At 48.1% G+C, this 20,035-nt stretch overlaps 1 protein-coding gene across 2 annotated transcripts in view; it reads left to right on the top strand.

The window, feature by feature from the left end:
• The window catches only part of OXSR1 (oxidative stress responsive kinase 1), a 1,686,100-nt gene that overhangs the window by 1,414,827 nt on the left and 251,238 nt on the right, over positions 1-20,035 (top strand). The window lies entirely within an intron of this gene.

Below are 20,035 nucleotides of genomic sequence, written 5' to 3'. Positions count from 1 at the left end.
CCTCACTCTTGGCCATGGACATGGGAATTCCTTCAGTATGATGGTCTTTTTTTCTCCTTTTTCAAGCCCATCAGTTATGTACTGTATAGCTTCATTTAGCTGCCAATAATTGTTCATCATGTCTAATGTCTTTATGTAATTATCTTCATACGGGACCGTCGCTTTAGACATCCATCTCAGTGTGGCTGTCTTCCCTTGAAATCTTCCTTGAGTTTGCACCATCGAAAGATACATTAGGCATTGTGCTCTTGCTGCGGGTATTTCAGTTGTTATGAACGTTCTGGAGGCACTCATGGCATAGTGGATTAAAAAGCAGACCAAGTGGCTCTCCCCGGTGGTTCCCTTACCTACTTTTGTCATGTATTTGTACCACATGTTGTTAGACACTCGAGCAGTGTCGATGAGATACATGTCAACCCCTTTCATGTCTGTGTCAACACTGCACTTACCTCTTCTTAACTTATTAACAGTGTTCTCCCGTCCACCTGACATGGTCATTCTACCTGCTCGGGTTGGGATAATGTTAGTAGGGGGGGGGGTGGCTTTTATCTTGAAAAGGGAACTATCTATCTGTGAAGTGCCAGGATTCATCAGGGAAGAAATTGATTTGCTGTTCATCAAAATAGAGATGGACGCAGAGTCAACCATTAACTTCCTGCTGATCTAACGTCCTTCTATGAAAGATGGTTGGGCAGAGGCATTGTTCGACTTAGTTCTCCCCTGGTTAAAACACCTCACGCGCTTCATAATTCTAGGAGACATAAACTATTGGTTAGGTGATTTAGAAGACCCTAATGCAACCAATGTTGACCGCTCACTCTCTGATCTAGGATTCTCCCAGCAAGTAATGGTACCCACCCACGCATTCAGACAGGTGTTAGATTGGGTATCAACTCTAAACACCATCTGTCCGGGTGTTTCCAAGGACATTGTGCCCATGGTCGGACCATATGTTCAATACACTTTGCACTAAAAGTTCCACTACCAGCCAAACAAATAAATCATTCCAAAGGCCAAGTAATGGCACGCAATTTAAAACGGCTTACCCTTAATAATATAGTACCGCTGGGGGGGCGCTGTTGCGCACGTTGGAAATGGCCGCCTGATCTAAGAGCTCCCGCTCCACCGAGAAATCTGAGCTAGTTTATCCGTCCAGTGCTGCCTGTTTCGGCTCGGACGAGCTCGGGGGCTGGTCTGGCCGCCCGTGGGTGACCAGACGAAATCCTGAGGCTTGGGGTCCGGGGTCGCTAGAGATACGGCACGATTCAGATTGACAAGTACACAGAGGGACCGGAATCCGGAGGCGAGCTCCAGAGCAGTCTACTACAGAGCCGCGGCGCGGCTGAAACGGCTGGGCCCAAAAGGGGAGGAGCTGAGTCCCGGCTCTTCCCTGACACTCTTCAGGTGGCACGTTACGGCGTATGGGCTGCCGCGGCGTGGAGTCCTCCCCGGCCCGTACCTGCCCAAGGCCCGACCCGGCCCCGGTAGTGGTTGCCGCAGTTGCTAAGCCCCAGAGCTCTCCTTACGAACCCTACAGTGCGGTGTAGGGCGAGGCATCCGGTGCAAATCGCAGTACGCAGCCTGAGGAACTCTGCGGTAGTAATACCCACACGGATGACCGGTAAGGAGACGCGGCTGGGCGGAGAGGGAGCCCCCGCGGGATGCCACATGGTCGGCCGGGGTAGTGGCTAAATCGGACCCGCAATCACCCTTGTTGAGGCGGTAGGCTCCAGTGCCTGAGTGGGCGGGAAACCAGCAGGGTGTAGGCCCGGGATCTGGCGGTGGCTCGGGACCCCTACTGGAAACTGTAGAATATTTGAGATACAGTATACTGCACCACCTGGAACGCCATTTATCATGGGGGAACCACAGAGGCCGGCAAAGGGCTCCAAGACTCCGGGGAAGCTGAGGAAGGGCCCCATGGATGCCTACACGGGGGGGTCAGGGTCAGGCCGCGTCGGCCGACGCCCACGCGGCCGACACCGAGAACCCTGCTGCTGAATCCAGTGAGAATTTGGACAACCAGCTGTAGTCCAAAATGGGTTTCGGTCAATAAACACAAAATTGGATGACATAGTCTCTACCATTGGCTCCTTAAAGGCTAGAGTGGAGAAGGAAAGCCTACTCATACCGGAAACTGAAACCCGTATCAGCACTAATGAAGACACTATCTCGCACCACAGCCATGATATCATCCAAATCAAGGAAAGCATGACGAAGCTACAGAACAAGTGCGAGGACCTAAAATTGCGCTCCAGGCGCAATAACATTCATGTTGTGGGCGTAGCGGAATCATTTGGAAAGGGCCAAATGGAGACACATCTCGAGACACTGCTTAAAACCCTGTTCGGACCGGAGGCCTTCTCTGAACAATTTCTGGTGGAACGAGCACACCGTACGCTGGCCCCTGCACCTAAACCAGGCACGCCACCACGCACCATAATTGCTCGGCTCCTCAACTATAGAGACAGACACAATCCTACGAAAAGCGAGAGAGGCGAGCACCCTTTCCTATGAGGAAAGTCGCATACATTTTTATCCTGATTTCTCCTCTGGAGTTCAAGCGAGCAGAAGGTCCTATGAGCCAGTTAAGAAGCTCCTAAGAGAGCGCGAGATTCCAAACGCTTTAATGTTCCCGGCAAAAATGAGGCTTCAACATGCGGGCCGGACCCATTTCTTCGAGTCCCCACCGGAGGCCATGCATTATATTGAAACTTCCATACCCCTTCCTCCCAGAGGGGGCAGACCAGCACAAAACAGGCCTAGACCCGTGGAATGAGAAACACTTGCGTGTCGACCCTGCTTGGGCCCGGGGCCCATATGAGTAACTGATTAAGGTACACCAGGCACTTTGGTTGGTGGAGTTGTTGGACCTGATCAGCGGCCATGTGAAGCAACATGGCCACCCGTGGAATGTTCCATAAGTTGTATGGGCTACATCGTCAAGTTGGGGGTGATGATGAGGGGGGGCGGGTGGGACAGGGTGAAGGGGAAGTTGCGTTCAGTTGTTGGATGGATTTATGGTGGCATTTTGTTGAGGATTTTGGCTACCTTCCGGAGCTACCTCTAAAGGGAGGGTGGAAGGGGACGGCCTGTTGGTTGAAAAGTAAAGTTTTGGTCACGGTTGGGCTGGCACTGACTGTATGGCACGAATACTGTGAACTGGTCAGATTTGAAAATGGTTATTTTGTTACATCGCGGGTCCCCGGGTGTGGGCTACAGGTTAAGCTGCTGACGTGGAATGTGAGGGGGTTGAACAAACCAGTTAAGGTTAGGAAGATATCCAACTACGTCTCCAGGCATAATCCACAAATACTGATGTTGCAGGAGACCCATGCAGTGGGGACGGGTAATTCTCACATCCTGCCCGGGTGGGGTCCCCTGAGGTACCACACGGACTACTCGACCCAGTCCAGAGGAGTTCTCGCCCTTATTCACCCAGACCTTGGGTTTCGGGTTGGTGGTCACAAGGTCGATCCCCAGGGGAGATTTGTCATGGTCTGGGGGGAGGTGGCTAACCAACAGCTTCTCCTGGTTAATACATACGGCCCCAACATCGATGACCCGGCCTTCTACCTGGATATATATCAGATGGTTATATCACTGGATGTTTCGGGTGTCTTGTGGGGGGGGGGGGGGCCTTCAACTTGGCCATTTATCCGGTTCTTGACAGATCCTCTACGGTGATGAGACCCCCAAGCAGGACAGCACTGAATCTTAGACATGTCATTGCACAGCTCTCACTGGTTGATGCGTGGAGAGAGGTCCACCCGGGCAGTAGAAGATACACGTTTTATTCCTCGGTACATGATTCCGAGTCCAGGATTGATTACTGGTTGGTCTCCATGCCCATGACGCCCTCGGTTGAGCGATGTGAAATCCTGCCCCGCACCCTCTCAGATCACTCCCCAGTATTGTTGGAACTACTATTCCGGAACACCCCAAGTCCCTTCAGGAGGGGGAAGATGTCTGGTGGAATGTTATGTGACCCCGGGGTAGTGGAGTCACTCCATGTTGAAATTTTGGAGTTTCTGTCCAATAATATCGGATCGGTCGACATACTCTTGACAGTGTGGGAATCATTCAAGGTCTGGATGAGGGGTCTGTTGATGTCTAGAACTACGGGTATGTTAAAGGCTGTGAGGACCGAACTGTCGTCTGTTGAAGGGAAGTTAGATGCACTTGAGAAAACATATTCAAATACGCAAGAAAGTACTAGCTGATATACACACACATATCTCCAGGAATTTGACAAGCTTGCATTGAGGGAGGTCCGATATGTGGCGGCCCCGATTCGGGCGCGCAGGTACGGGGAGGGCAACAAGGCTGGCCGGGTATACTATAAATATGTCCAAATCAGAAATATTCCCTCTAACACCTGCCACCCGATGCCCTACAGACACAGGGGGACTCAAGTGTCCGCAGACCACATTAGCTACCTGGGAATACTGGTCTCCAGGGACAAGCTCACACTCTATGCAGATAACCATCAGGGCTCCCTACTGGCATTAGGCTCCAAGCTTCAGATTTGGGGGCGGCTCCCAATTTCCTTAGCCGGCCGTGTTGCCATTCTTAAAATGGTGGTCTTCCCTAAACTTTTATACCTATTTGTGAATATTCCTATATGGCCGGGCAGGGGCTTCTTCTCCAAGCTCAGATCCATGGTGGTAACATTTCCCTGGAACGGGAAGACTGCTAGGATTAGCTGGGAGAAAATGACAGAGCCCTATTCCTCTGGAGGGATAGCGGCTCCCGATTTCGAGCTTTATTATTACGTCTCCCAAGCCCAATTTGCGAAATATTGGTATAATGACGAGAACAGTACACCCCATGCATGGATAGAGGAACACACCACACATCCCACGAATATACAATCAGTTATTTTCGATCCAAAGTATAAAGACACATGTGCATACAATCCGGTTAGCTGTGCAGTCAGGGCATGGATGGCTATATTCAAGAGGCTGGGAGTGGAGGTCCCTTACAATCCAGAGGTACCGCTTTGGGACTTCCTGGGTATACCCCCCACGCATGATGCTAACATACAGGAGTCCTGGGACCCTAAAGGGGAAATGAAGCTGGGTGACATGTTTGTTAATGGTGTTTTTGTTTACCGGGGTCTCTTGCTGAGGGCACTGGGGGGTGGTCCCCTGAAAACGTTGCAATATTACCGTATGAGGTCTGCATTCCAGAAGAGGTGGCCTCTCTTCCCAGATGAACCCCCAACCCACCCATGTGTGCAGTTAGTAACATCTGAAAATGGCCTGGCGATTTCAAGGTTATACACAGCTGTTCAAGCTCATACCCCCACATTAAATCAGATAAAGGAGCAGTGGGAAGCGGATTTACAGGGGATCATTGAAGAAAAGAAATGGGCCAGCTATTGTGCGTTATCCAAGAAGGTCTCGCTTAATGCTGGTCTAAGGGTAATCCAATTTAAAATCCTGAACAGGCTACATTATACACCGGCCAAAATCGCAAGGTTTGCACTGGATGCCTCTGACGCCTGTCCTAAATGCAATGCTCCTCAGGCTGGATCCTTTCACATGTACTGGGACTGCCCGGCACTGAGGGGATTCTGGAGGGCGGTGCCTGAGCTGCTGGAAGAAATCACTGAGGTGCCCCCCGATTTGACTCCTCAGAAGTACTTGTTTGGGGACATTGGCAAGCAATCAGAGAAAATTAGAAGATTATTTAACATTTCATGCGCTATTGCCAAAAAATGTATTTTACAGAAATGGAAAAGTCCTCTCCCACCCACCCTGAACCAATTTCTACAAGAACTGACACATGTCAACGAGTCAGAGGAACAGTTTGTTTTAACCCGACCCTCGGCATGCAGACCCAAGGACATTTGGGGGCCCGTTCAGATCCTACCCATGTAATATGATTACTGATGCTGACTTGTCTTCATAATATTGCTATGTGAAATGTAACGGATATTTTACTCCTGATGTAACAGTTAAACAGATGTGCTGTGGTGTGACAGCCTATACGTGACCAATAATAAAAAAGTTTTAAAAAAAAAATAATATAGTACCGCTATTAGATAAAGATTTAGGATTCTCATCAGACACTTCTATTAGTTACATGTCCGCCGACTTGGCTAATAGTATGGCTAACATTTCTAACACTTTGGCCCCTTTAAAACCAAAGAAACTAAAAAAATCAGACCAAAAAAGTCAAGCATGGTTTACTGAAGAATTGAGAAAGCACAAATCAGCGATGGTTAAAGCATACTACTTCTGGAAAACTGCCCCCACTTTAACCCCCCTCCAGTTATATAAGACCCTAATAAATGAATACGAAACAGCTATTCTGGACGCTAAGAGTAATTTTCATAATTCACACATTAACGCCACATCGGACGTCAGGGACATTTTCTAAATCTTAAAATAACAGGAAGTAACTCCTTCACCGGTAGACCACCTTGTGATTAGAGACTCCACTTGGTGCCAGTTCATACAAGACGGGGTGCAAGATAAATTGCTGGGAATAAGAACAGGGATGTTGGGAAGAAAAACTGTTAACATCTAAGGTCCTTTGAATACAGTGATCACAGCAGCTGAATTTATCCTATCTCAAAGAAATCACTCCAATTTATTATAGAAAAACTAAAACCCTCCAGATTAAAGGGGACTCATGTGCCTCATTAATCATAAAGATGTGTCCCCTGCTGCTCATTAAAGCCATCTGCACGTTTGTGAATACCTCCCTAGGAGAAGGTAAGGACCCTGATGACCTGAAGTAAACAATGGTTAAAAAAGGTGGTTTGGATATGGATAATCCTTCAAACTACCATCCCATTTCTAATACACCTTTCTTATTAAAAATTCTGGATAAGGTGGCTTATATACAGATCTCGGAACATCTCAATAAATATCCTATCCTGAATGCACACCAATCCGGTTTTTGGAGAAGCTTTGGAACAGAAACCTCCCTCCTTGACCTTAAGTCAAAACTCCTAGATCGTTTGGATAAAAGTTCTCTTTCTCTTCTGGTATCCCTGAACCAATCTGTGGCTTTCGACTTGGTCGACCACCGGATATTGAAATCTAGATTATCTGAAATATCCAATTTTTCACCTTTGGCTGTTGCATGGTCAATGTCCGTCTTGGAGAACAGACCTAGTAGAGTCTGTTCAGACATAGCAGAAGCCACTTCGATACCCCTTCAGTTTGGGGTTCTACAGGGGGCTAGTACATCTCTTAGCATATACAATCTCTTTATGGTACCATTCTTCACGAAAATTAGAGGCAGAGGGGATTTTATTTTCTAATAATACAGACAACATTCAATGTGTCGTCCCGTTCTCAGGCCATCACTCATGAGATGAAGCTGAGGTAAATAGAATCTTCAATATAATTGAAACCTCAGTGCTTAATAATAACTTAGCATTAAATAAAAACACAACGGAACTAATGATTATCAGAAGCTTTGTTGCCATTAGCAAGCTGGAAAGCAATTATCAATCTTTTAAGCTTGGATTGGTCCACATTAAGCCAATATCAAAGCTAAAGATTCTAGGAGTAACCTTGGATCAATCACTGTCCATGACGCACCACTTCTCTAGCGTAATTTCAGCATCAGCATATTACATCAAGCTACTTCATCACCTTAGACCGCTCATCGCCCAGGCAAATTCAGAAAATATTGCCAGAGCCATCATAGGGGCAAAAATAGACTGCTGTGTTAGCCTATTAATAGGTATAAAAAAAGCAGACGCCCAAAAACTACAGACGATGCAGAACAGGGCGGTCAGAGTGGTTCTGGGGTTGTCTCGAAGAGACCATGTAACAGAGGCAAGGCGTTCACTTCATTGGCTCCCAGTAGAAGCACGCTTCAAGTATAGAATCTTAACAATCACCTTCAATTGCACACAGGGCATTATGCCACCTTATCTGCAGAATGTCATTAATGAAAAAACAAGGGGCATAGAACAGAGATCCTCGGGGGGGGAGGGGGGACTCTTCTAAAAATCCCAAGGAGTAGAACCACAAAGGCTGAGAAAGGAGCTTTCCTCCTGGTAGCCCCAAAACTTTGGAATCAGCTGCCTCTCGCCTTGAGACTCCAAAGCTCATTGCAGATTTTTAAAAAAGACTTGAAAACTTTCCTCTTTGCCTGAATAACTGTCCCCGTATATAGCATTCCAATGGTGAGAGATCCACCATATTTTCTGTACCTCGCACTGTAACCTCTATGTATAAATGTCAGCGCCTTCATGCCCCAGGCTCTACAGCGCGCTATCCAAATATTGTAAAGTAAACTAGTAGAGGGTACAGTGGTAGTACTAGCAACACTATATATTTGTCAGAATATGAATCCCATCAATCCACATGGCAATAATAGACACAACATGATAATGTTCTTTATCGTTTCCCTCATTTTCACTTATGCTGCTTGATCCTTGCAGCCTGATGATACAGTTGCCTGCCTCATATGCGCAAAGGAATGTGTTATTTGGTTAGTATTGTAAACATGCTTAAGTCCCGCGGACCAAATAATAACCAATGGCAAAGGCACACACTTCTTCCCACAGTTTTCTTACTGATGGGTCCCTTGGAGTGGTAAGTACCGGGGGATCACTGTGCTCCAGCTATGGGTATGTTTGACCCAGATACTCTATAATGGCAAGGTAGTATACTCCAGGGGATCGGGCATGGAATCCACTGGGTCTCCTTACAGCGTGGACAAATTGATTGGAGGAAGTATCTGGGTGACGGTTAGAGGGCAACATGAATATAAACAGTGACCATTATCTCTGCTTCCTTGTAGACTGTGTGTGCAAAAGAGAAAAATAACAAACATACAGTGTGTCCTACTCTATATTCACAAGTTTTCCAATCTCAACTTCTGCTGCTCATGAGCGCGTGACCATTGGGTGTCCTACTCCCGGTCATGTAAGTTCAGAAGGTGCTTGTAGCTCTTTGAGGTGCTGAACATTGGCCTTGTCGGTCAAGGCGACCTTGTTGCCAGGTGAGGCTGCTGCTTTGTAGGGCTTGACATCTGCCAAGTGGTTCCAGTCCATCTTACCATATAGTTTGACGGGTCACACTTTTTCCACCACATGGCATCCGGTAAACCTTGGCCCGTTCCTGCACCGAAAAAGATTACGAGGAGGACAATGTCCCACACATTCACAGGGTTTTTTAGTCCAAAATCTTGTGGTGGGCTGTCTTTATTGCTGTCTTCTGGGCCTCCCCAGTGTCGCATCTGGCGAGAGATAAAAGCAGCGCTAGCTACCAAGGAAGTAACATATTCGTTCAACTCTTGTCCTCACACAGCTGCACTATTCTCACAATCTTTCAGTGCTGTTGTGAGAGGAGCCAGGGGGAGATGCGCCATCAAGTTACCACCTCATGGGACGTTAAATGGTGGTCGATAATGCAAATAAGGCAAGAGGTAAACACTGCAGCCAATTATTTTTGGTACTTTGCTGTATCTTGGCTATGCACTCCTTGAGAAGGCCGTTCAGGCGTTCACACATCCCATTTGCTTGCATGTGGTACGCACAGGCACATTTGTGTTTGATGGCCAACAATGCTGTGATATGCTGAAACACTTTATTGGCAAAGTGAGGCCCATTGTCAGACTGCAGGGCCTCACACAAGCCCCATCTTGGGCACACCTTCTGACTAGGAACTTGGTCGCTCTAAGGACGTAAGCATGTGAACACGCACAGCCTCAATCCCCCTTGAAAATGGGCATACAACCACTATCATGTAGCAGTACCTTTGACAGACTTGGATCATGTCGACATAATCCATGTGTAAATGCTGGAATGGGCCTACTGGTCTTGGTTTGGCTCCTCTCACCACTCTCAAGGTGTGCCCTGCTGTAAACTGCTGGCAGGTCAAGCTGTTGCTCACAAATTCAGCCATGTGTTACGTCAAATTAGGACAGAACCATGTTTCTCCAAAGTGTGTAGCAATGACCTCCTTCCCTGTGTGTGTTGTATTAGTATTTGTATTTTGTTTATATAGCGCGCCGGGCCCAAGGGCATCTGGGCGCATGTTTTAGGAGACAAAGTTACAATTTACATACATGGAGAAATAGCAGACTCTACTAACTTACAGTAAACATGCAGGTAGGGCTATGGTAAGGAAAAATATATACAACATAATGTCCAAAGAAGCATGTGCAGGCGGGAGGGATATATAGACAATTCCTCTAGCAATAAAGCATACAAATGTGGGAGGTGCACATGGAAATATAGGCACAGGAAGGTAAGTTAACTATGTACAAGAAATAAATGCAGAGAGGAATACAGGCGTTCTATACACTAACTATACAGATGAATGCCAAGGTGAGTGACAGAGTAGCAGAATCCATAGTATGACGTCAAATATCTTATGTGTTTTGTGCTGAGAGCCACACTTTGGTTTTGCTCTTCAAGGATTGGAAGGAAGGCTCAGCTCTGATAGCATAAGGGAGGGTATTCCAGAGCTTAGAGGCCAGGACCGGGAAGCTAGTGCCGCCAGCTTTTTGTAGTTTAAACCTATGGAGGTACAAACTGTGGCCTTGGGCCACTCTCAGGGGTCGAGTGGAGGTGTGGGGTGTGAGTCGGTTGGCTGAGTAGATGGGTGCCTAGTTGGTCAAGCACTTGCGAGTTAGGGCAAGTGTTTTCAAGGAAATTCTTTGCTTAACAGGAAGCCAATGTAGATTGCATCTGTGGTTGGAGATAAGGTGGTCTCTAGGTATGTTCAATGCTGCTCTAATGGCATTGTTCTGATTAATTGCAGTTTGTTATGGTTAGATTGACTAGTCCCTCGATAAATGGCACTACAATAGTCTAACTTGGACATGACGAGTGTTCTAGCCAGGATGATGCAATTGGGAGTAGTCAAGAATGGTCTACAGGCAGAGATAAGTTTGAATGCGTGGGTAGACGCTGACCTGACAACGTTGGTTTGTCTGCATAATGATAGTGTTAGAGTCAAGGTAAAGTCCTAAAGTTTTAGTATCCCTAGAGGCCTTAATGATGTTTCCATCAATGATGAACGACTTGAAGGAAGGGTCAAGTTTATTAAGACGTTGGTGTGAACCCAGAATAAGTAGTTCCATCTTGTCGTCATTGAGGCAAAGCTCATGTTGCACCATCCATGCCTGCATAACCATATAGACGTCATTCAGGGCTTTAGTGTCCACTGCATAATCACCCGTGATGGGGATGAGTGAGTGAGTGAGTGGGTGTCGTCGGCATAGTTAGTATACGAGACACCCAGATAGTTAAGAACATCAAATAGTGGTTTGGTAAACACATTATAGAGTTTTGGTGACACACAGGAACCGTGGGGTACACCACAATGAATGGGAGCAGGCTGAGCAGATGTTGACGGAGAAAAAACCTGCATAGATCTGTTACTTAAGAAGGGTCTGATCCAAGCAGTGGCAGTATCAGAAAAGTGGGCTTCTTAAGTGAGGTGCTGGCAGAAAATTTGGTGATTAACCAAATCAAAGGCTGCTGAGAGATCAAGTAATAAAACCAAGGCTAAGTTCCCGTTGTCTTTCAGTACCTCGATCTGTGTTTTTAGGTCAAATGAGGGCGGTTTCCGTCCCATGCCTGGGTCGGAAACCAGACTGCTTTTAAGCCAAGAAGATTGTTGACTTCCAGATAGTCCTGGATCTGGAGGTAGGCGGCACAGTCCAATATTTTGAGCATGAGTGGGACAGTGGTGATGGGCCTATAGTTCGTAGGTAGGCTGGGATCAAGGGAAGGTTTTTTAAGCAGGGGGATGAGCCAGGCGTCCTTTAGGTTGTCCAGGACTATACTTGTTTTTAAGGATGAGTTTATAAAGGCAGTAATGAATGGGGCTAGTTCGTGGGGGGCCTCCTTGATAATCGGGGCTGGGCATGGGTCACCTTGACAATTGGAAGCTTTGATTTTATTAATGATACATTCAACTTCAGCAACAGTGAGTGGAGAGAAGCTGAAAGGCTTAATGTTAGGAGTGTTAAGTAGAAAAATGGGAGGGGAAATCGGGTATAAGCAGAAAAAGCGGGGTGGTTTTAACCTGACGTAAATGAACTTTCAACAAAAGAGAGGCCACCTCGCTAGTTAGGTTATAGACACATAATTCGCTGGATATTGGTGGGATACTCACATCTGTGGGGGAAGTGCAAACCTAAAAAACAGAAGTCTTAGGAGAATTCAACCGGACTTCATCAGTAATTCTGTTTCAAAAGCAAATTTTAATATAAATAGTAATCATATAAAAACACATAAAAACTAACATAGAAAACTAGCTAAAGTGACAAGTGCTTCATAGACAGTGCTTGGTATTCATCATCAAGGAGAAAACTGTATCTCTACTATGAGGTACTCTACTAACCTCAAGTGTACAGGTCAACATGTAAACAGTTCTTGAATACTTGTAACATTCATTCTTTGCTGAACATTAAACCTCACAATATATACATATAGAAACCCTTGTTGAACAATGTCTCTAATTGTGATGCCTCAGTAACCATATATTTAGAGTGCATCAAGGTTAATTGATAGACCCAACATGTTTCGTTCCTTCCAAGATTCAAACTAGTTGTAGGAACTTCTTCAGGGGGATAGTTGAGCCAAGGCCTACGAACGCCCTTGATCCAATTGGTGATGGTATTAGATGGACACTTGAAGACTTGATGTTGACATAACAGTGTGAGTTTGCGGATGGTTTATCCCTTTTGGGTGCATAATAGACGTGCCAAAACCACTTCGTTGGTGTTGAGTACCGAGAAGTGGATCCAGTGTGAACCTAATAATAAAAACAACAAACCACAGGCTAATTAGTGTGGTTGCTTTAACTCAAATACACCATTCATTAATTGGCTCAGTAAGGTGTATGTTGGAGCTTACCGTTTCTCAGTGTCGGTTACGCATCTTCAGGATACTGCACTTTGCTACTAAGTTGCAGTTCATATTGGAACCCTGTAGACATACAACAAAATGACAGGACACTCAGTCCCCTATGGTGTAGTGATAGGGCAAAGGAATTACAACAATCTCGGCCAATGGCCTTATTTACAAATATTAACGAGTTGATGCAGGTGGTACTGGCTTTAAGAAAAAATGGCAAGACTTACTTGACTTGTGTTTCTAGTTTAAATACGTAATTTGTTGTGGTAGCAGTACTAGAGATGTTTCATGCGTGACATCAAGTGAGCAGGATTGTAGATCAAACTGAAAAATAGATGAATACTAGATTCAGTAATCAAAAGGTGGGGTGCTAAACGATTTAATTACATTCGTGCTTCTGTTCACGAGTGGTAAATCGTGATGAACAGAGCTAGAAAAAAAGGGCTAAACGCAAGACTATTTGGCTACATGCGAATAGATGGTAAGTGTTGGAAATATACATCCCCAATGAGATAGTAATGTGGATGTAAGGGCAATCAAGTTGCCATGAGATTAACCATTGCATGTGGATCACGAAGAATCAAGGTACAATCACAGGCGTGTAAAGTAGTGAGGGGAGAAGCAAAACGTATACCTGTTAATAGATGATCACAGCAAGTGTTCGAGCGTTGGTACTGCTGGTGCTCCTCTCACCGCGAATGCTCGGAAGGACTGAGCTGTCAGACGCTTTATGGGGGGCGAGTTAACTCGGGTTCTATGTGCGCATGCGCATGACTGAGGACTCTAGTTCCTACGCTCATGCGCATATGGAGAATATTCCAGTGCGCATGTGCAAAACTGTACAGATACCACTGCTCCCCTCGTATTGCTCGTTTCTACGGAGGATAGGTGGTCGAAAAGATAGAGGATCCTATCTCTGAAAGCTTGCACGATGTGCCGGCTTTCAAAACAAAAGAGAGATTAACATTGAAATAGTGCTCTCATCAGTTGGCGAGTTCATGGTAAGATCGTAGTAGATAATAGTAAAATCATATCGAATGTGGGCCCGTGATGGGAAAGGAGAAAGGCAAGGTTGTGCACATGCGCCAGGGTAGAAACACTAGTCCTTCGCATCCTACGCGCATAAGGTGTAGGGAAGAAAGAGCATTAAATTTCAGTGATGGCGCGGTGTGCCTGAAATCGCAGAGTAACATTTAATACTGTAGTAGTTAGATATCAGGGAGCTAACTAAAATTTAGAAAGTGTCGTAGGGGAGTGGGTGAATATGAATTAATTAATTAAGACACTCCAATCGATATTTTCATTTAGACCTTCAGGATAGCTTTTTGTCAAAAAGATCATTTTTTGTTCTTGTATGCTTAAGGTGCGTTTGTCTGTGTTAGAGTCTTGGGTTGATTCAATCTTCATAATTACAGTCCATTTGAGTTCTTCCGGTTTATGGCCTAGGCTGGTAAAGTGTCCCACTAGAGGTGCATTCGCTGTATTGTTTCTAATACAGCTTTTGTGTTCTCCTATTCTGACTTTTCTTTCTTTCTGTTTTTCCGATATAAAGTCTATCACAGGGGCACCAAATGGCATACACTACCATCATAGAGTTGCAATTGGTAAAGGCTCTTTGTTCCCATCTTTTGTGCAGGCCCAGGTCAATGTCTTTTGTCCTGCACGTTTGTGCACAGCACTGGCAGTGTCCACATGGACTATGGCCTTTAGTTCTGGGGAGGCCCCAACTTTCTGTTCGTGTCAGTTGTGTGTACCGGTTTGTTGTTACATCATTTTTAGTTGTTAGTTCTTTTAAGTTCTTACTTCTGCGGAACGCACATTTTGGTGTCGATAAGGGGCATTCCCCTTTTTCCAGTATGTGCCAATTTCGTCTCACAATGTTAGATATTTCATTTGACAATGGATTATATGTGCTCACAAATACAATCTTATCATCGTTAGTGCTTTTTTCTCTATATTCTAGGATTGCATCTCTGTTGTCGTTGGAGGCTCTTTTGTATGCATTTTTGACCACTTTTTTAGGATAACCTCTCTTTAGCAGATTCTGTTTCAAGTTTACAGCTTCTTCCACAAAATCCTTTTTCTCACTGCTGTTTCTCTTTATACGTAGAAACTGGCCAAACGGCAAATTTTGCCTCATATGTTGAGGATGAAAGCTAGAGTATAACAGCATCGAATTTTTATCAGTGCTCTTGTAAAATGGTTTAACCTGAAGTATTTGTTGTTCTTTGTTAATAAAAAATAGTTAAATCCAAAAAATTAATGGCATCATAGCTTGCAGAACTGGTAAATTTCAAAAAAGGATTTTGTGTATTCAGCCACACTTTAAAGGCTTCAAAATTTAACAGATCACCAATCCATATCATAATGTTAGGAGTTGCCTGGGTGATTAGTCGTTTTAGTCGTCGGAATGATAAGTTGCTTGTCAGTCTGTAGACAATTTTGCTAATCTTTGATTTTAGTTTGGAGGGTGCCAATTTTGTCCAAGAGTGCTTTCTGTATGTTCGAGCACCATTTGCTGTCTTTAGTGCAAGAATGAGGGGGAGTAGCAGGCGATTAAAGTTCCTTCAGAATCTTGAATAATTCTTTGGTGTTAGAATTTGCTTGCATAATATGTCTGTTAAAGATAATGATAAAAGATAATAATAATAAATACTGTTGCATAGTGCAGTTGTGTCAATGCAGTGTTCAATAATGCTAGTGACATCACCACTTTTCGCGTGTTACCTTGCCGCCATAGGGTATTTGTCGGAGACATTGAGCATCCCTTCTTTATCCCCAGTTCCTTTTCTTCCCTGGGTGCAGCTCCCTGCAACTCCATAATCTGCGCTTCTGGCAGCACATTGTACCCCCTCCTTGAGTGCCATATTCCTTGTGCATTCTCTCGCATTTGATGCTCCCAGTCCCCAGTGCTCCCCAAAATACGCTGTGAATTTTGCCTCAGTCTGCTGCTTCTTTTTCCCTTGAGATGGGATCATCCCGTTTGTGTGTGCTTGGCACTTCACTATTGCTACCTGTGTTGGATAAGCAATTACTTCAGTCTGCCCAGTAAAAGTACATGCTGTACTAGAGTCCTGTCTGCTCTCCTGAGCCATCGTGACAGTCCAGAGTGTACTGTTGACGTCACGTAGGCAGGGTCAGAATAGATCGTCACCTCCTTCTCTACATTGTTCTCTAGTGCCAATATTGGGGCCACACTAGTTTGTGCTGAAAAATGGGATGGCAGCCGCGCACTTGCTACCACTTCACTTGTCCCGTCCTCCTTCAGTCTTACTACTGCATTCCCAGTATGCCTGATACCAATTGTTGATGATCCGTCAATAGAGCATGTCTCCCCCCTCAAGTGCATCCTCCTCTACCTTGCGATTGCCATCGAACATCTCTGCTGTGCAGTCGTGTGCATATTCTCCTGCATGTAGGACGTCTGCTAGAAATGTTGCTGGGTTGACAGTCTTGCATCTCACTATTTTCAGGCCTACATTGGACAGTATCACTTCATATCCTGATGTTCTCTGTGTGGTCAGTGTGCCCTTTGGCTTCTGCAGTATTGCAAAGTGGACGTGCTCCACGTAAAGAGTGGTGGTGCACCCCATGGTTATTTTTGCTGATTTCTCCACTGCGAATGTGGCAGCTGCTAAAGCTTATTCACATGTATAGTCTCCTCTCATAACTGGTTCCAGCTGCCCACTGTAGTAAGCTATTGGTTTCTGCCCCATGTTTGTCCTTTGTGTCCGTACTGCCTTCATCACTACACAGTCTGTGTGGGAGAACAGGACAAATACCGTTTTTGTAGTCCGATATCCCTAGCACTGGTCCTGTGCTTCTCCAGCATGGGGTCTGGCATGGATTCACATGCTCATGAATATTCCCCGTCGTCAGGCTGGGAATCCTCGGTAAAGAAAAAACCAGTATCAGTTTCGTTTCTGATCTGTCTTTCGTAGTAATAACCAATCACTGGTCTCTGCGTCATACTGACCACAGCCAATGACTGCCCTCTACCTAAGCACCGCCTCTGGCAGCCATCTTCAGATTTTTACCGCACGTTCATGTGTTGGGATCCTCGTGCTATTGCTCTCGAGCGTTAGTGCTATTTTTTCGCGCTTTTTACAAAAACTTCGATTCTTTCGGTCAAAAGAGCCTCAAGCTCCACCGATCCTACATCCGATCAACGGGGACCCGTGTCGGATTCATCTGTGCCCCTCAAGGGTGAAGATTTCGTCGAGCTACACTTCGGAGGACTCCAGAAGCTTCTCAGGCCCTGTCTCGGAGATGGCCCAGGAGAAGGGAAGCTCGACGCCCGGAAAGCTGTTCAGGGTCTGCCCTGGATGCCAGCTGCAGAACGTCTTCAAGGAGGACGAACACTCTTTCTGCCTTTACTGCCTTCATGAGGACAAGACGCACGTGGAGAAGGACTGTGCGTTTTGCGGCAACATGTCGGAACGGACCATGAAGGACCGCCATCAACGTCTCGCCAACTGGCTGGAGGGTAAGAGCCCGTCTGGCGAGAAGAAGAAGAAATCCGAGCGGTCTTCTAAGACCTTTGAGGGCGCCCCGGCGACGGGGGCCCAACATAAGGCCAAGCACCGCGAGTCCGCTGGCACCGAGAGCGCCGAACGGTCGGGCTCTGCGGGCGCCAGGCAGGGCGCACCCTCCCCGGCACCATCAACCACGAGCCAACGCTCTGGGTCGGGTAAGAGGAAGGCCGAGCACCCGGCGAAGCTCCTGGAGAGGCCCCGGTCGAGCTCTAAGGCAGAGGAGGAGCGTGGCAGTGCCCCCTCCCTCAAGGATAAGGCGGTGAGCGCACCTAAGGTGGTGAAGGCCTTGATCCATCCGACCAAGCCCTCTATCGAAACGGTCGCGGCGGCCCTGGCTCAGCCTGTGGTGGCTGCACCAGTGGTGGCGGCCTCAGGGCCCAGAATCTCCCTGCCTCCTCGGAGGGAGTCTTCCTTTGTGCCCATCGATAGGACCCCCGTGAAACCCTCCGTGGGGAAGAAGAAGGGGGGGCAGGGCGTCGTCGTAGAGTCGGCCTCAACCTCAGAAGAAGAACTGATCGAGGTCTTAAGCCACGGCCTAGGCGTGGAAGAAGGCCAGCCCGTCGGAATGGACCCCGACGCAGGTGACGACGACGACATCGTCGAGGATACCGACGGGGCCCCTGCTCGCCCGTCGGATTCCCCTCTGCCAGCGCCGCAAGACAACTCGGCGGCCATTTTGTTGGCCATACAGTCCTTATGCTCCGAGATAAGGACGAGGCTACCGTTACCGACGGAGGAACCTCTCCCGTCGGGGGATCCAGAACCGGGACCTTCTGGTGTTCCCCCTACCAAGAAAAGAAGGATCCATCCACCACCTCCTTTTCAACCGTCGCGCCCCTTCCAGCCCTCCTCCCCGTCCACCCGAGGGGATGATACAGGGACTGACACGGCAGCGACGGGTACGGACGACGAGGCATACGACGAGGATTTTCCGTCGTCGCCTCCCACCAGGGCCTCTCCGCCCGACGAGATCGGATCTTTCCACTCCATGATCTCCAGGGCTTCCGAGCTTTTCCAACTCTGCCCTGAGGAGAAGAAAAAGGAAGGCTTCCTTTATCAGCGGCGCGAGGCCAAGAGGAAGACGGTCCTCGCAGTGCCTCTGTTGGACGACATTTGGGATGAGGGCCTTTCCCTCCTCAAGAACCCTTCCACGACGCCAGCTAGAAGAGACCGGTACGAGAAAAAGTACCGGGTCCCGGACACGGCCCCCCTATGCCTCCGGGCGCAGCCTACCCCGGACTCCGTCGTCTCCGCGGCAGCCAGGAAGAAAGCGGGGGGGGGGTGCGGCCTCCACATCGACTTCCCCGCCGGACGGCGAGGGAAAGAAATTGGATACTATGGGGCGTAGAGTCATCTCGTCGGCAGCGACGACGATTAAAGCGGCCAATGCCTTGGCTATCGTGGCCCGCTACGACAGGGAGCTCTGGTACAAGATGGCTCCTCTGCTGGATTTTCTGCCGGACGACAAGAGGGCGGAGGCCCTTGAGATCCTGCAGGAAGGTGAGGTGGCCTCGGACCACGCCATCACCGTGGCGACGGACATCGCCGACACTGGATTCCGCCAGCTGGGCAACGGTGTTTGCCTTCGACGTCGTGGATGGCTCAAAGCTACGGACTTCCGGCAGGACGTCCAGACCAGAGTCCTGGACATGCCCTTCGACGGGAACAACCTGTTTGGGAAGACAGTGGACGATTCCCTTCAGGCCATCAAGGCGGATACTGAGACGGCCCGGGCCCTTGGAGTCCTGCAACGACGGACGCCCTTTCGGAGCGGCGGAGGCAAGGGCGCCTCCAAAGGTTCCGGCGGCGGTTTCGCTTCCTACCGTCAAGCGGCCCGCTCGTCGTCGCAAGAGGCCTACAGAGGACGAGGCAAGTCTAGCGGACCCCGCCGTCGTCGCCAAGGAGGTCAAGGCGGCAAGGCCGCGTCCAAGCAGGATTGAACCGGCCTTGGGGTCGGGCCCCCACCGAAGCACCCCGGTGGGAGGCCGGCTGGCGGGCTTCGTCAGCGTGTTGGAGTCCATCTCCACCGACCGTTGGGTGCTGGACGCCCTGGCCCGGGGCCACGCGCTCGAGTTTCAAAGAAGGTGCCCGCGCGTCCCCCCCGTGGCCAGAAAAGAACTTCACGTCCCTCAACTTCTCCTGGAGGTAAAGGCGATGCTCAGAAAGGGCGCCATCGAACTCGTCCCAAGGAGGCTTCGGGGCTCCGGAGTCTACTCGAGATACTTCCTCGTGAAGAAGAAGACGGGAGGATGGCGCCCCATCCTGGACCTGCGACGTCTGAACAAGTTCATCAAGGCGCAGAAGTTCCGGATGGTCACCCTCCAGCACGTCCTGGGTCAGCTGGAGGAAGGAGACTTCCTATCGTCATTGGATTTGGAGGATGCCTACTTCCACATTCCCATCCTAAAGGGGCACCGAAAATTCCTCAGATTCGTGGTCCAAGGGCGTCATTACCAGTTCAAAGCCCTTCCCTTCGGACTACGGTCGGCACCCAGGGTATTCACCAAGTGCCTCGCACCGGTGGCGGCGCAGCTGCGCCGCGAGGGGATTCACGTCTACCCCTACCTGGACGACTGGCTCATCCGCGCCAAGACGAGGGAGCTCGCCGTGGTCCACACGGCAAGGACCGTCCAACTCCTCACGGACCTGGGAT

This window comes from Ambystoma mexicanum, chromosome 2q (assembly GCF_040938575.1).
Source record: "Ambystoma mexicanum isolate Mex_15411 chromosome 2q, UKY_AmexF1_1, whole genome shotgun sequence".
Lineage (NCBI taxonomy): Eukaryota > Metazoa > Chordata > Amphibia > Caudata > Ambystomatidae > Ambystoma > Ambystoma mexicanum.
The sequence above is the reverse complement of the archived record's forward strand: the minus strand, read 5'-3'. Positions and strand labels throughout refer to the sequence as shown.